This window comes from Dreissena polymorpha, chromosome 9 (assembly GCF_020536995.1).
Source record: "Dreissena polymorpha isolate Duluth1 chromosome 9, UMN_Dpol_1.0, whole genome shotgun sequence".
Taxonomy (NCBI): Eukaryota; Metazoa; Mollusca; class Bivalvia; order Myida; family Dreissenidae; genus Dreissena; species Dreissena polymorpha.
Genome location: NC_068363.1, coordinates 11,828,488 through 11,845,536, shown reverse-complemented (window position 1 = coordinate 11,845,536; position 17,049 = coordinate 11,828,488). Strand labels below are relative to the sequence as shown.

Here is a 17,049-nt window from a genome sequence, read left to right as displayed (position 1 = left end):
GTTTTCATAAAAAGAACAAAAACAAAGACAGCATCAAAGCCTCTAAGAAAACATCTCTTTCGAAAAGCGAAACATAAGAGATCGTTTCAATGGCCATAATTTATTATATATTGACAAATACGTTTATTATGCTTATTTGTAAATGTATAACTAAACATATGATATGCATAGAAAAAAATGCTATGGTTGTTGAAAGGGTGTATTGCAAAGTAAATTTTTCTTAGATTTGTAAGACACAAACACTTTTGTTAATTGGATACAAAAATGCGTGTATTATGCTGTATAACACTATACGTAAGCCACGATAAGGATGACCTTTAGATAATAAAAAAATACACTGGCTTCTAATAAAAACGTCTATTTCAAAACATGAAAAAGGGAGATTGTTTTAAGTAATTTGAATGTCAATTTATTTAATAATCTTATCCATTTTAATAAATGTTTATTAATAAACCAGGCTACAGTGTTTAATTAATTAGCGCATTTGTATACTGTGTATATATATTTTTATAAATTTTACATTTCTCGTTGCTAAGAAATAGTATTTTACTTAGAATAGAAAGCAGCAAAATATATATATATATATATATATATATATATATATATTTGTATAATAGATTAGGCTACAGTATTTAATTTATTAACGCATATATATAAATTATACATGTCTCATTGCTAAGATATAGCATTTTACTAAGAACGAAACAGCAAAAAATACTATGTTTATGGCTATTTCCATATGTAAGTAATCTTCCGATGATTAAACCGATGATTAAAAGGATGCCTAGATATTATATGTTACAAAATATTGAAGATATTTTTAATTGTCAAATTTATATATATATGTGTGTGAGTTATAAGACATGCCATTATCATATCAAGATAGTGTATGCTTATAAAAAACAAAACAAAAATATACAGCGACGTTAGCCATATCCTAAGCGTATCATTAGGTATTTTTTTACATTCAAGCATATTGACAGAATGTTTAGTTTTTATATTATCGACGGTACAAAAGGCCATGCATGAGGTATTTTACACTCAACCATACTGACAGAGAACAAAACAATACGTGCGCATAGTGCCTGAGGCAAAAAACAAAGTGTTACTCAAGCGAGACTATTATTAATAGTGCAATACACTGTGGCAAGAAGAAAGTGTTCCAACGACAACAGGGTGATTTATGCACTACGTGGTGAGCTGTTTGGCCATGGCAAATTTATCCAGTGTTCGTATTCTTCAAATTTAACCATTTCAGTTTTGTTCATGTGGTTCTTGTATAGGATCTTCCCGTTAGAATACCAAGCATCGCTAATTTCATCTGTCATTTTCTTTTTTACACACATGAGCACATGAAGATTTAGTTTTGTCAGGTCATCGTTTATGTATATATTACTCCCTTTCAGTTTCTTTCTGTTGGATGGAATGTCACTTTTGGTTTGCCGGCTTCTCAGTCGTACAATAATGTCTCTATTTTGGTTGTTCTTGTTGGGAAGTCGGTGTGCAATGTCGATATCTGCCATGGATATATTATAAATGCTGTTTTCACGAAGCGTTGTTTTGACCTTCTCCGCAGATTCCCGTGCTGTTTCTCTAGGGTTTGTATCTTCGATTCCTCGTACTTTTATATTGTTGGCGCGTGAGTATTGTTCACATTAATTTTAGTATTTTTGCCTTTTTGCATCGACATTCTTCAGCTCTTGAAGCACCTTGTCATTTTTGTCCTTCTGGTTTGTTAATTCAGTGTCCAGAGTTTTTGTCTGAGCTTTGAGCTTTTCTACTTCCTGTTCCTTTTCGAACAGCCTTCCCTCAAGGATTTCCACGCTTTTAATCATAGACTTCAAAAGATCTTCCTTAATTTCTAAAAGGCTTTCCTTTATTGCTCCTTGTAGAGACCCGTCGCCTTTCACTAAGACGCTTTCAAGTTTTTTGTTAAACTTGTTCAACTTGTCATCGAGTTTATCTAGCCTTAGATTGATTTTCTTCATTAGCGTGATACGATCACGATTATCTTCAAGAGAGTTCGCCATATTACCACTATTGTAATAACTTTGCTTTTGCTTTGATTTCTTTTTCTTCTGTTTCTCTACTTTTGGTGTTGCAACCACACTGCTATCTAGCTCACTTACACTGGACGCTTCTCTTTTTCGTTTCAACTCCTCATCTTTAGGCGATTCTCTGTTCATGATTGTTCATAATTGTTCATGATTGTTCAACACAGTATCTTTGTTGAACAGTATACATTTGAATTGTTGAAAACACGTTTTGGAGAATGTGTCATCTTTCACAGTTTTACTCATAATTTGATTTTGTATTGCATATCAAAAACATGTAAAAGAATTCCTTACTTTGCATTCCCATCCATTTATCCAGCCTTTTACCACGTTAAAAATCACATATTTACATTTTTTTAATAAGACGAAAGTTTGTTTACTTCACTAGAGGTTACACACCACCAACAACTGCTTTCCTTATAACAGTAAACAATGATAAATTAATAAACTTTGTAACTGTCAGCTTTTTTTTCATGCATTCATATGTTATTTATCAACTTATTTGATGTCACTGATATTATTTTTTTTACTAATAACTTATTTTGACATATTAAAACAGAATTGAACTTTCCTTGCACATTATTTCATTATTAATAATATAATTAGCAAATGTAATAAAAACGTCAATTCAAAGCAATTCATTAATAATAATTTAAAAAGTGATAAACTATTTAAAAATGTTTTTGTATGATAATTTGCTAATCTCATCTTATGAATGACTATCCCCCTTCAAAGATGTCACTTATCTCATCAATGCTGATTAATGGGCCTGTATATTGCACCATAAGTATCCCTTTATACAATAGCTGTTATCTTGTAATATACACTTGCTTATCCAATTAACGCTTGTATATTGCACCATAGGTGCCTGATATATTGTTTAATGGTAGGTGTGTGTTGTTACTTAGTATTAGCGGAAACATAACTTTTCTATAATTTGCCTGGTTTTGAAAATATTTTCATCCTTGAGTTTCCTTTAATTTTTAAAGAATATTTTTGAGAGGTAACATTTGAGTACTATAAATCAATGTTAAATGTTCATACTAGCTGTATTGGGCCATTATAATTTAAATGTTAAATAACAATTTTATTTACTCAAAATAAATATCCGAATATGATATTTATTTTGTCAAAATAATTTGTGTTTCAGTTAAAATTTGAAGATAGTTATTATTCTTCATTAAAAATCACAACTCATGGCTTATAGACGATGTACTTTGTATAAGTCTTGAATAAAAAATCTGTCTGTCTGTCTGCTAATCTTCATTACATAACTATTATTTGTAACATACTATTCCATTAAAATGATTATCAAAGAACATCAATGGTGTGCTTTTACTCAATTTATATATACAATAGTTATAATTGTTTAAGTATTCCACTTAATGTATTCTATAGGTCTTTGCTTTTACTAACTTGAGACTCAACTAGCATATGTATTTATTTTTAAATTAATTATTAAGACACATAAAATGCACCGAATTTTAATACTAATCGATAGTTATTTTTTTCCAAATATCCCGAAATTATAACAAATAACTACTTCTTATATACATTTTCATATTATGTGGACGTTTCACCCCCACAATGGGGGTGAAACGTCTAGGGAGGAAACGTCTGGGGAGGAAACGTCTTGGGGGGGGGGAACGTCTGCCACCCCTACGAAAGTAGGTCAACACTTCAAAGGAAATTATGTATCTTTATATATTTATCGAAATTATCAATACCGTTAAACCCCTGTTATACAGAGTAAAAATAAAGCAAAATCTGCTATGATACGGTTTACTAGGAACCCGAAAGTCCAAATATTCACAATAAAACAATTAAAAATACTTTTTTTGAAAATAATGATCTGTGCAGTGCCGAATCCTGTTGAAGAGTGATGCAACTTCCGTATAATAGAATAGGTTACACTGCAGTAAGTAAATTCGATATCAAAGGTTTCACACCAGTATGCTTAAAAAAAGGGGAGGTACGCTACAAATATAAATCAATTTATAAATCCTGCGTCATATAAATTATGATTTTCTACTACATACTTGACATGTGAAGCTTAAGTTTCTCAAGTGGTCTAGCGGTAAGGATTCCACGCTCTCAACGTGGCGGCCGGGGTTCGATTCCCCGCTTGGGAATTCTCTTTTGCAAAGTTGTGTTTATGTTGTAAAATAAAGCGCATTTCAGAATCTTGTAACAGTATTAATAATTGGCATTATTTTCTCGTGAACAACATTTCATCGAAACAAGTTCCAACGTGTGGCTGTGAAAAGATGCGACGGACCGGAAATTTAAAGTCCCCGTAGCGCAGTTGATTGCGCGCTGGACTTCTAATCCAGAGGATGCGGGTTGGAATCCCGCCGGGGATGATTTGATTGTAGTTTTAGAAAAGGTATGCTTATGTGGGTCTCTATGTGCACAATGTTGCATTTAGTTTCTCATTAAGTTGTCGTTTTTGCATTGAATTATACAAGGAAATTATTTTGTATATTGTGGCCCCAAGCTTTACCGCCACGTTTCAAGTTCACTTCATGTAGTCTCTTACATTCAAGTAAAACTGTGAGTTTGGAGTACACAACAATCTTTCTCCAACCACACGTACCAATAAATATTCCAAAATCAAGGCCTGGCAAGTGTCATTAAAGAAAAGTTGGTCTTTAAAAATGGGTGTTCATTTATTCATAGAATATAACACAGTTTTTTCGTCGTTGATACATCTAGATGAAGCAGTCAGCATGAAACGAAACCTTGGCCTCATTTACAATTAACAATAGTTACAATATATATGAAGAAAAGCAAATTGCAGGTGCTCCCCGACTGGGAATCGAACCCCGGTCTCCCGCGTGACAGGCGGGGATACTCACCACTATACTATCGAGGAAGCTGATAATGGGCATCGATATCCAACCACAGATAATTGCAAGCTCAGAGCATTCGGCCAGCGAGGCATATTTCTACTACATACTTGACATGTGAAGCTCAAGCTTCCCAAGTGGTCTAGTGGTTAGGATTCCACGCTCTCACGGGGGGTCGATTCCCGCTTGGGAATTTTCTTTTGCAAAGTTATGTTTATGCTGTAAAATAAGGCGCATTTTCAGAATCTTGTAACAGTATTAATAATTGACATTATTTTCTCGTGAACAACATTTCACGGAAACAAGCATTCAGACTTGCCTAAGACAAAAGAAAATTCAATCTGAATTAGTTTCAAATATTCAATGGATACACACAGATAATTGCGAGCACAGAGCGTTCGACCAGCGAGGCATATTTCCACTACATACTTGACATATGAAGCTCAAGCTTTCCAAGAGGTCTAGTGGTTAGAATTCCACGCTCTCACCGTGGCGGCCGGGGTTCGATTCCCCGCTTGGGAATTCTCTTTTGCAAAGTTATGTTTATGCTGTAAAATAAGGCGCATTTTCAGAATCTTAATCTTGTAACAGTATTAATAATTGACATTATTTTTTCGTGAACAACATTTCACGGAAACAAGCATTCAGACTTGCCTAAGACAAAAGAAAATTCAATCTGAATTAGTTTCAAATATTCAATGGATAAAATTAAACTGTTGCATTTTTTCATAAATGAACACATTCCAACAGTGAATATCTCTGCTAAACTCAAACGTGACTGTTAGATCTTTGATCATGTTTATCAAAATTCTGTTCCCAGAACTCATTATAAACATAAATTGTTCAAACTTGTTAAAACAAGATAATTTGGTATTTAATTTTAATAACCTTTTTGTGTATTGCTGTAGACTTCGATTAATCTTCTGCATCACCATGTCAGGAGGAACTTCAGTCTTTTGTTGTTGAAATAATAAATAGAAAATTGTTAGCCTTATTATTAATTTCTATTTCACATTGTAAATAGTTACTTGTGCACAATATTTTTCCAACATGTGATTTTTTCACATGCTATTTTAAAATATTTTCTCTAACTGAATGCTCATTACAGTTAGTAACATGAATGTATTGTTACACATACTCTTAAAATTGAATAATACCAAGATTACCTATCATGCATGTACAAATGTGTATGTTTCAGTGATTACTTATTTATACTGAGAAATAAAACATAAATGACTTTTATGAATTGCCTTGCCTTCAAATTCTGCTGATTTTTATTCAATACTTGAACACGAAATCACGAAAAGACTTTCAGTACTACTATGGATATCATGTTCAAAAGGAGTCCAACAAAATAATATAATGGCATGCGAACCTTCATTGTCTCGGATGATAAAGAACAAATATACATTTTAAATTGTACGCAATTGACAGGCGTTGATAATGTTGATATTTGTCACACAGCAGAGTAACATTTCTTATTAATTAAAAGACCGGTCTTTGCTATAAGCACACACGTGCGATATACAATGGCAATTAAGACCCTGAGAAAAAAATGGTATTGTTAATCGTCAACGCATCCGGTTATTGGGTTCCGTGTAACATACTGCGTGTTAATATTACTATCTTTTTATTTACAAGATTCACAAGGCAAAATTGAACAAATATGTATTTGTTTATTAAACAACAAAAGTGGTGGCCGGGGTTCGATTCCCCGCTTGGGAATTCTCTTTTGCAAAGCTATGTTTATGTTGTAAAATAAGGCGTATTTTCAGAATCTTGTAACAGTATTAATAATCGAAATTATTTTCTCGTGAACAAAAATTTAACGGAAACAAGTTCGAACGTTCGGCTGTGAAAAGATGCGACGGACCGGAAATTTTAAGTCCCCGAAGCGCAGTGGATAGCGCGCTGGACATCTAATCCAGAGTTCGCGGGTTCGAATCCCATCGGTGATGATTTGACCTTTCAGAAAATGTATCCTTATGTGGGTCTCTATGTGCACAGCGTTGCATTTATTTTCTCTCTAAGTTGTCGTTTGTACATTGAATTTTACAAGGAAATTATTTAGTATAATGTGACCCCAAGCTTTACCGCCAAGTGTCAAGTTCACTTCGTGTAGTCTCTAACATTCAAGTACAACTGTGAATTTGGAGTACACGACAATCTTTCTCCAACCACACGTACCAATAAATATTCCAAAATCAAGGCCTGGCAAGTGTCATTAAAGAAAAGTTGGTCTTTAAAAAAGGGTGTTAATTTATTCATAGAATATAACACAGTTTTTTCGTCGTTGATACATCTAGATGAAGCAGTCAGCGTGGAACGAAACCTTGGCCTCATTAACACTTAACAATAAATACAATATATATGAAGAAAGGCAAAAAAGCATGTGCTCCCCGACGGGAATCGAATCCCGGTCTCCCGCGTGACAAGCGGAGATACTCACCACTATACTATCAAGGAAGCTGATAATGAGCATCGATATCAAACCACAGATAATTGCGAGCACAGAGCGTTCGACCAGCGAGGCATATTTCCACTACATACTTGACATGTGAAGCTCAAGCTTTCAAAGTGGTCTAGTGGTTAGGATTCCACGCTCTCACCGTGGCGGCCGGGGTTCGATTCCCCGCTTGGGAATTCTCTTTTGCAAAGTTATGTTTATGCTGTAAAATAAGGCGCATTTTCAGAATCTTAATCTTGTAACAGTATTAATAATTGACATTATTTTTTCGTGAACAACATTTCACGGAAACAAGCATTCAGACTTGCCTAAGACAAAAGAAAATTCAATCTGAATTAGTTTCAAATATTCAATGGATAAAATTAAACTGTTGCATTTTTTCATAAATGAACACATTCCAACAGTGAATATCTCTGCTAAACTCAAACGTGACTGTTAGATCTTTGATCATGTTTATCAAAATTCTGTTCCCAGAACTCATTATAAACATAAATTGTTCAAACTTGTTAAAACAAGATAATTTGGTATTTAATTTTAATAACCTTTTTGTGTATTGCTGTAGACTTCGAATAAATCTTCTGCATCACCATGTCAGGAGGAACTTCAGTCTTTTGTTGTTGAAATAATAAATAGAAAATTGTTAGCCTTATTTTTAAGTTCTATTTCCATTGCAAATAGTTACTTGTGCAAAATCTTTTTCAAACATGTGATTTTTTCACATGCTATTTTAAAATATTTTCTCTAACTGAATGCTCATTACAGTTAGTAACATGAATGTATTGTTACACATACTCTTAAAATTAAATACTTAATACTCTTAAAATACTTTGGTTAATATTACTAATTTTTTTATTTACAAGATTCACAAGGCAAAATTGAACAAATATGTATTTGTTTATTAAACAACAAAAGTGGTGGCCGGGGTTCGATTCCCCGCTTGGGAATTCTCTTTTGCAAAGCTATGTTTATGTTGTAAAATAAGGCGTATTTTCAGAATCTTGTAACAGTATTAATAATCGAAATTATTTTTTCGTGAACAACATTTCACGGAAACAAGTTCGAACGGTTGGCTGTGAAAAGATGCGACGGACCGGAAATTTTAAGTCCCCGAAGCGCAGTGGATAGCGCGCTGGACATCTAATCCAGAGGTCGCTGGTTCGAATCCCGCCAGGGATGATTTAACTGTAGTTTTGACCTATCAGAAAAGGTATGCTTATGTGGGTCTCTATGTACACAATGTTGCATTTATTTTCTCTTAAAGTTGTCGTTTTTTTATTGAATAATACAAGGAAATTATTTAGTATATTGTGACCCCAAGCTTCACCGCCAAGTGTCAAGTTCACTTCTTGTAGTCTCTTACATTCACGTAAAACTGTGAATTTGGATTGCACGACAATCTTTCTCCAACCACACGTACCAATAAATATTCCAAAATCAAGATAAAAGAAAAGTTGGTCTTTAAAAAAGGGTGTTAATTTATTCATAGAATATAACACAGTTTTTTCGTCGTTGATACATCTAGATGAAGCAATCAGCGTGGAACGAAACCTTGGCCTCATTTACACTTAACAATAATTACAATATATATGAAGAAAGGCAAAAAAGCAAGGGCTCCCCGACGGGGAATCGAACCCCGGTCTCCCGCGTGACAGGCGGGGATACTTACCACTATACTATCGAGGAAGCTGATAATTGGCTTCGATATCAAACCACAGATAATTGCGAGCACAGAGCATTCGGCCAGCGAGTCATATTTCTACTACATACTTGACATATGAAACTCAAGCTTCCCAAGTGGTCTAGTGGTTAGGATTCCACGCTCTCACCGTGGCGACCGGGGTTCGATTCTCAACTTGGGAATTCTCTTTTGCAAAGTTATGTTTATGTTGTAAAATAAGGCGCATTTTCAGAATCTTGTAACAGTATAAATACTTGACATTATTTTCTCGTGAACAACATTTCATCGAAACATGTTCCAACGTGTGGCTGTGAAAAGATGCGACGGACCGGAAATTTTAAGTCCCCGTAACGCAGTGGATAGCGCGCTGGACTTCTAATCCAGAGGTCGCGGGTTCAAATTCCACCGGGGATGACTTGACTGTTGTTTGGACCTTTCAGAAAAGGTATGCTTATGTGGGTCTCTATGTGCAAAATGTTGCATTTATTTTATTTTTAAGTTGTCGTTTTTACATTGAATTATACAAGGAAATTATTTAGTATATTATGGCCCCAAGCTTTACCGCCACGTGTCAAGTTCACTTCATGCAGTCTCTTACATTCAAGTAAAACTGTGAGTTTGGAGTACACGACAATCTTTCTCCAACCACACGTACCAATAAATATTCCCAAATCAAGGCCTGGCAAGTGTCATTAAAGAAAAGTTGGTCTTTAAAAATGGGTGTTCATTTATTCATAGAATTTAACACAGTTTTTTCGTCGTTGATACATCTAGATGAAGCAGTCAGCATGCAACAAAACCTTGGCCTCATTTACACTTAACAATAGTTACAATATATGAAGAAAGGCAAAAAAGCAAGGGCTCCCCGACGGGGAATCGAACCCCGGTCTCCCGCGTGACAGGCGGGGATACTCACCACTATACTATCGAGGAAGCTGATAATGAGCATCGATATCAAACCACAGATAATTGCGAGCACAGAGCATTCGGCCAGCGAGGCATATTTCCACTACATACTTGACATATGAAGCTCAAGCTTTCCAAGAGGTCTAGTGGTTAGGATTCCACGCTCTCACCGTGGCGGCCGGGGTTCGATTCCCCGCTTGGGAATTCTCTTTTGCAAAGTTATATTTATGCTGTAAAATAAGGCGCATTTCAGAATCTTGTAACAGTATTAATAATTGACATTATTTTCTCGTGAACAACATTTCACGGAAACAAGTTCGAACGTGTGGCTGTGAAAAGATGCGACGGACTGGAAATTTCAGTCCCCGCAGTGCAGTGGAGAGCGCGCTGGACTTCTAATCCAGAGGTCGCGGGTTCGAATTCCACCGGGGATGACTTGACTGTAGTTTCGACCTTTCAGAAAAGATATGCTTATGTGGGTCTCTATGTGCAAAATGTTGCATTTATTTTCTTTTTAAGTTGTCGTTTTTACATTGAATTATACTAGGAAATTATTTAGTATGTTATGGCCCCAAGCTTTACCGCCACGTGTCAAGTTCACTTCATGTAGTCTCTTATATTGAAGTAAAACAGTGAGTTTGGAGTACACGACAATCTTTCTCCAACCACACGTACCAATAAATATTCCAAAATCAAGATTAAAGAAAAGTTGTTCTTTAAAAAATGTGTAAATTTATTCATAGAATATAACACAGTTTTTTTCGTGGTTGATACATCTAGATGAAGCAGTCAGCGTGGAACGAAACCTTGGCCTCATTAACACTTAACAATAAATACAATATGTATGAAGAAAGGCAAAAAAGCAAGTGCTCCCCGACGGGGAATCGATCCCCCGGTCTCCCGCGTGACAGGCGGGGATACTTACCACTATACTATCGAGAAAGCTGATAATGGGCATCGATATCAAACCACAGATAATTGCGAGCACAGAGCATTTGGCCAGCGAGGCATATTTCCACTACATACTTGACATGTGAAGCTCAAGCTTTCCAAGAGGTCTAGTGGTTAGGATTCCACGCTCTCACCGTGGCCGCCGGGGTTCGATTCCCCGCTTGTTGTGTTAATCTGGTTTTTAAATTTGAAGGAACGTTATTAAAAATGTTCATTACACAATCCTTGCAATTCTCTTTTGCCATGTTAAGTTGTAAAATAATGCGCATTTTCAGAATCTTGTAACAGTATTAATAATTGACATTATTTTCTCGTGAACAACATTTCACGGAAACAAGCATTCAGACTTGCCTAAGACAAAAGAAAATTCAATCTGAATGAGTTTCAAATATTCAATGGATAAAATTAAACTGTTGCATTTTTTCATAAATGAACACATTCCAACAGTGAATATCTCTGCTAAACTCAAACGTGACTGTTAGATCTTTGATCATGTTTATCAAAATTCTGTTCCCAGAACTCATTATAAACATAAATTGTTCAAACTTGTCTCTGCTAAACTCAAACGTGACTGTTAGATCTTTGATCATGTATTTCAAAATTCTGTTCCCAGAACTCATTATAAATATACATTGTTCAAACTTGTTAAAACAAGATAATTTTGTATTTAATTTTAATCAGCTTTTTGTGTATTGCTGTAGACTTTGAATAAATCTTCTGCATCACCATGTAAGGAGGAACGTTAGTCTTTTGTTGTTGAAATAATAAATAGAAAATTGTTATTATTCATTTCTATTTCACATTGCAAATAGTTACTTGTGCAAAATCTGTTCTCAACATGTGATTTTTTCACATGCTATTTTAAAATATTTTCTCTAACTGAATGCTCATTACAGTAAGAAACATGAATGTATTGTTACACATACTCTTAAAATTAAATAATACCAAGATTACCTATCATGCATGTACAAATGTGTATGTTTCAGTGATTACTGATTTATATTAGAAATAAAACATAAACGACTTTTATGAATTGCCTTGCCTTCAAATTCTGCTGATTTTTATTCAATACTTGAACACGAAATAACGAAAAGACTTTCAGTACTACTATGGATATCATGTTCAAAGGGAGTCCAACAGAATAATATAATGGCATGCGAACCTTCATTGTCTTCATTGGATGATAAAGAACAAATATACATTTTAAATTGTACGCAATTGACAGGCGTTGATAATGTTGATATTTGTCACACAGCAGAGTAACATTTTTTATTAATTAAAAGACCGGTCTTTGCTATAAGCACATATGTGCGATATGCAATGGCAAATGAAACTCTGAGAAACAAATGGTAATTGATGTATTTGACTAACTTTATTTAATATTAATACATTTATCTTGATATGTCTTCCATTGCAGTTCCAAGCTGTTTCAGTAAACTTTAGAGCATGACAAACATAATAAAGCAATATATGCATATGAATCTGATTATAAACAGATCAACTAACATATACATGAAACCATGTTTGCCTTATCCCATTTTCTAACGAATATAGTGTCAGATGTTTTAACTTTGCGAGTATAATGAATACAAACACTCATTTTCGTATCGTTTCCGTTACATATATCCACTGAGTAGATAACTTATAAATATGTTGTTTGTATCGGAAACGTTTTTTGAATCGTTTGTTATCACATGCATTAATTTGCATTTCAGTAATCCCTTCTAAATGTTTGATCTCCATAATGTATTTGATCGTTAGTTGCCATTTTTGACGAGAGTCACAAATTATTTTATGTATTGCCCACCATCTTGTTAAAATGATGTAATCAACAGGTGCTCATCTCTACGTAAAATTGTATATTTCCATCTAATACGCGATTCGCATTAAATTCAATATTTTTAATGTCTGACGAAACTATGTTATTTCCGACAATTTCTATTTTGAAATAATGCCGCGGACGCTGTCCATTATTATTGTTGTCAACCCAAACTTTCGAGCCCGCCATTTTGCTTGCGCAAACGAAGCTTTTATTTAAACACAAATACGATTGGTTTATTCTATTTAAAACAGCCAATGAAATTTGCCGATAGTAAAAAAAACGGATGCGATAAAACGCTTGAGAATATAAATTTTAATTGTGGTCGTCGACAGTTTTATTTTTTCACGCGGGACTTAAACACTGTCGGCGGAATTTATGAAAATAAGATTGCAGATAGATACTTTTATATGTATTTCATTTTGACATAAAATACGATCGGCGGTCCCGTTAATCAATTTATTTTAAAAAATTTGGCCTAACGTTTAACATTTTACTGGACAGAAAAGTCCAACAGCATATTAACGAAATAACCGCTGAGAGATTGGTATTATTTTCATTTATGTTCCCTATTTTACCTATTTATCTTTGTAAAAGTTAGAATATTAACATAAGGCATCATTGGTGATGTATCAGCATATAAATCATGAACCTTAATAATACTTAAGTCTTTAAAATTGAAAATCTCTTTGCTTTACTACACAAAATTCGAGTTAAAGAAATGTCCGTGTTATTTTAAAGCTCAAACGTTGAAGTAAATTAAATAAAGCTTTTAATGCTAACCATCTTATCAGAAATCCGCCTTTTAAAATAACGTAAATGATCTTTCGTCAGTTTTAGAATTTTGAATGGTTTTTGTCAGAAAAACAGCCTTACTTATATACTTATTGGTGGCCGAAGGCCGAGGCCGGTGGCCGATGGCCGAAACAAGTTGCCGATGGCTGTGGCCGTGACCTAAAATACAGGGAATGAGCGCTAAATGTGCCGAAAATATGACGTCACGGCCTATCATCATCAAACAAGCGGCGAGTTGATAATTTGTGTTAAGAATGGAATTCTACGCATACAAAGTATGTAAACACTTACATAAACATGGATTCTGTACATCGTCACTGACGTGAATGAAATAAGTGTTATTGTTAAGGAATTTAAACAACAAAAGACTGTGTCATTTCACAAATAGACTTGTTACTTTTTCTTCAGAACGGCTTAAGGACAATATAAAAACATTTTTTTTGTAATTTGAAATATGAACAACATGGATACATGTCAAATAAAGTGGTTTGAATGGGAATTGGAGCGACAGGCCATCCTGGCGTTCATGAACAGATATGGCCTGTCGTGATATTTCAGGGGCATCAAATAAGTACGACTTAAGCAGGTTTTAATAGGTAAGTGAACATTACATATTTAAACTAAACACGATAATGCTGGGGCATTACAGCATTTCATCGTAGCAACACAAGAAATAGTATCTAACGCAATAGCATATTTACGGTCGTATTTTTACTCACTTTATGATATAATTTCTTAAATAAATGTTTAAAATAACCACACCCAAAATCGCCTGACCAATATAAACGTTATGTAGTAAAATGAATACACGTTATTGTGATACATTTTTGAACAACATATTCATCTGCATGTGAACTTTTACACGTGGACATGAATTGTAAAACTACATGTGTTATTGTGGAAAACAGTATACACCTTCGTGTTCAATGAAGGCATATAGTTAGATGTCATTATTTCAGATATACATTATAAATATATAAATACAATTAAATATAAATAAATATAAGTACTGAAAATAAGACAGATAACCATATGCCTTCATGTAACAAGAAATTGATTAATGTAACAAGAAATTGATTAATGTTTGAAATTGTACTTGTTAATTGCCCTTCTCTATTCTTACCAAACGTATTGGCATCGTGATTCAGAATATAAAATTAAAATAAATTGAGCGACAACAACCAACACCGATTACATGTCTTTATAACTGCTAAAATCTCTAAACACGATAATTGCAAACGTATATATGGTTGATTCTGTCGGATTTGGAAACGTAGTTACCACGTGACATCACAGTCCTTGAAATCTCTCGTGGAATAAAATCTTGCTCCAGGATTCAGTTTGCAATTCTGCATCAGAAAGTTGCGATATCTTTAATTCGTTTCAATTTTTTTATTACGAAATTTTCAGAATGTTGAATCCGCGGACTTAAGAGTTTATGGACAGATTTGACAGCTGCCTATCGGATGTAAATTTATAATAATTATTGCTCGAATTTGGCAGTTTGAAAGCAAAACATAAACAGTGTCGTGCACGTACAACTTTTGTTCATGATACATTAACATGTTAAATATCGCTATACGAACAATTATCCAGAAAGCATCTTTAACAAATTGATACTCATTTAAATTCATTTTAGCGTATTCTTCAATTTCAATAAGAAACACAGGATATAAGCCAAAATAGAAAATACTCCAAAGAGTATAGTTCAGAAAGACAATGTTATTGGCGATTAAAAACCAATTTACAGTCATTTGAACATAAAATAAATAATTAAACTATATAGCATGTCAAGGGAATGTGTTTTGGTTAAATAACGTTTACATGTTCTTTTGGAGAATTTTTTTAACGTATTTGATTTTAATGTATCTTAAACTTAGTAAAAGTATAGCTGAAATACGTGGTTCTTACTTATGAACTTTACAAACAATCAACATTCATGTAGATCATTAATACATGTACATACAAACACTAATATACAACACATGTAATAAAAATTGACAACTGTCGTGGCCTCAATAGGGGAAAACTTTAAAATTAAAAATAAAATTAGGAATTGGCGATTATCAAACAAAAATTTATCATGTTACTGGTAAATATTAATTAAATCGGTTCTATGTATCATTGTTTCGGTTTTTATTTTGATTAGACCTTGTTTTCTTAGGGCCATATTTTTTGTGTTCTCGTTATTTACTTCGTAACCCCATTATTCACAATAATTAAATAAATTATTAAGACTTGTTTGTTAATTCTTATATGACTTTCTAATCAAAACAATGTCATCGACAAAGAGAAAATTGACTAATGACAAATAAAACAAGATCGACGTCTCCTTCCGTACCATTTTTAATAGTTTTATATTAATTCAAGGTTTTCAAAAATGCAAACATGAGCGCTTCGTTGTTTTGTCGTTGTCTTAAGGTTCATGGGGGGGGGGGGATAAAATTCATTGAAACTTCGCTTTGGTTTTTCTTCATTCAATGTTGTACAATATGGTCAAACTATATATAATTTTAAAGCTAAAGACGGATAGAATAACATAAACACATTTTTGACATTCAATACTTGTGTGCTTTATTCATATTTTGGTTTAAAACCAATATCTTTTTACACTAATTTACAAAATCTCAATCTCAAGTTAGGAAGGATATGCACTACTTTAAGTTGAATAAATAAAAAGCTATATTCATATACAAGGTCAAGTTAGCAACATTTCACAGAAAATTATTGTCATAAAAAAACAAATGAGTTTTTATTCAACTGCCTTTTTTATGATAAATTTCCTAAACAAAGTTCTAAAAATAACTAAAACGTAACTACTTTTTACAAATCCATGTATGGTGGATAATAAGAGTCACAATTCTATTTCAAAGGCTTAACAATTTTGTTATTTACCTCTCAACCAAATTGCAAATTTTAATCCATCTCAAATTGAAATAGATTACAGACGACATATAAAAATGTAAAGGAATATAAAGAAATTGGCAAACCGATTGATTTTATATTTCGATTCCTTCTACCCATTTTGAAAGCGTGGCCCTCGCTGTTCTCCGTAGAAAAACGTGCAAAACAAATCGGTCGAAACCACGTGCAGTGGTGAGAAAACCGGGAATGTGTATTCACATACCTGAGAAAACACATACTTATTTTGACAGTTGGGTGGCAACTAGTAAAACAACTATTAACATTAATCAGCAAGAGATCGCACTAAATAACAGAAATGACCACGTAGAGATATCATCACATACACTATTTCAAATATTTTCCAGCTGAAAATTGTCCCCCACGCGTCTTTTTTAGTTTATTTGTATTGTTTTTCTGGAGCCGAAGTGCATCTCACAGAATATCCATCCAACTTCCGTTGTTTTCACTTTCGTTATTAAAAACTCCGTTTAAAAGAATTAAATTCTACTTTTAGATTGTTAAAGCGATGTATTATTATATACTAGTATTATCAATAGAATAGTATACCGTGATGAATTAAACGGAGTTACTTATCGATCTTTCTGTCCGTCTGTAAGCGTACTATT

General features: G+C 33.6%; 9 non-coding genes across 9 annotated transcripts; 6 read left to right on the top strand and 3 right to left on the bottom strand.

The window, feature by feature from the left end:
• Positions 1-4,114: 4,114 nt before the first annotated feature.
• On the top strand, positions 4,115-4,186 carry Trnae-cuc (transfer RNA glutamic acid (anticodon CUC)). The gene has a single exon. It is a non-coding gene; the product is annotated as a tRNA-Glu (tRNA).
• A 158-nt stretch (positions 4,187-4,344) lies between these two features.
• On the top strand, positions 4,345-4,417 carry Trnar-ucu (transfer RNA arginine (anticodon UCU)). Its single transcript has one exon. It is a non-coding gene; the product is annotated as a tRNA-Arg (tRNA).
• Positions 4,418-4,857: 440 nt separating this feature from the next.
• On the bottom strand, positions 4,858-4,929 carry Trnad-guc (transfer RNA aspartic acid (anticodon GUC)). Its single transcript has one exon. It is a non-coding gene; the product is annotated as a tRNA-Asp (tRNA).
• Positions 4,930-7,474: 2,545 nt separating this feature from the next.
• Positions 7,475-7,547, top strand: Trnae-cuc (transfer RNA glutamic acid (anticodon CUC)). Its single transcript has one exon. It is a non-coding gene; the product is annotated as a tRNA-Glu (tRNA).
• Positions 7,548-8,981: 1,434 nt separating this feature from the next.
• Positions 8,982-9,053, bottom strand: Trnad-guc (transfer RNA aspartic acid (anticodon GUC)). Its single transcript has one exon. It is a non-coding gene; the product is annotated as a tRNA-Asp (tRNA).
• A 336-nt stretch (positions 9,054-9,389) lies between these two features.
• Trnar-ucu (transfer RNA arginine (anticodon UCU)) lies at positions 9,390-9,462 on the top strand. The gene has a single exon. It is a non-coding gene; the product is annotated as a tRNA-Arg (tRNA).
• A 447-nt stretch (positions 9,463-9,909) lies between these two features.
• On the bottom strand, positions 9,910-9,981 carry Trnad-guc (transfer RNA aspartic acid (anticodon GUC)). The gene has a single exon. It is a non-coding gene; the product is annotated as a tRNA-Asp (tRNA).
• A 105-nt stretch (positions 9,982-10,086) lies between these two features.
• On the top strand, positions 10,087-10,158 carry Trnae-cuc (transfer RNA glutamic acid (anticodon CUC)). The gene has a single exon. It is a non-coding gene; the product is annotated as a tRNA-Glu (tRNA).
• A 157-nt stretch (positions 10,159-10,315) lies between these two features.
• On the top strand, positions 10,316-10,388 carry Trnar-ucu (transfer RNA arginine (anticodon UCU)). Its single transcript has one exon. It is a non-coding gene; the product is annotated as a tRNA-Arg (tRNA).
• The last annotated feature ends 6,661 nt before the right edge of the window (positions 10,389-17,049 follow it).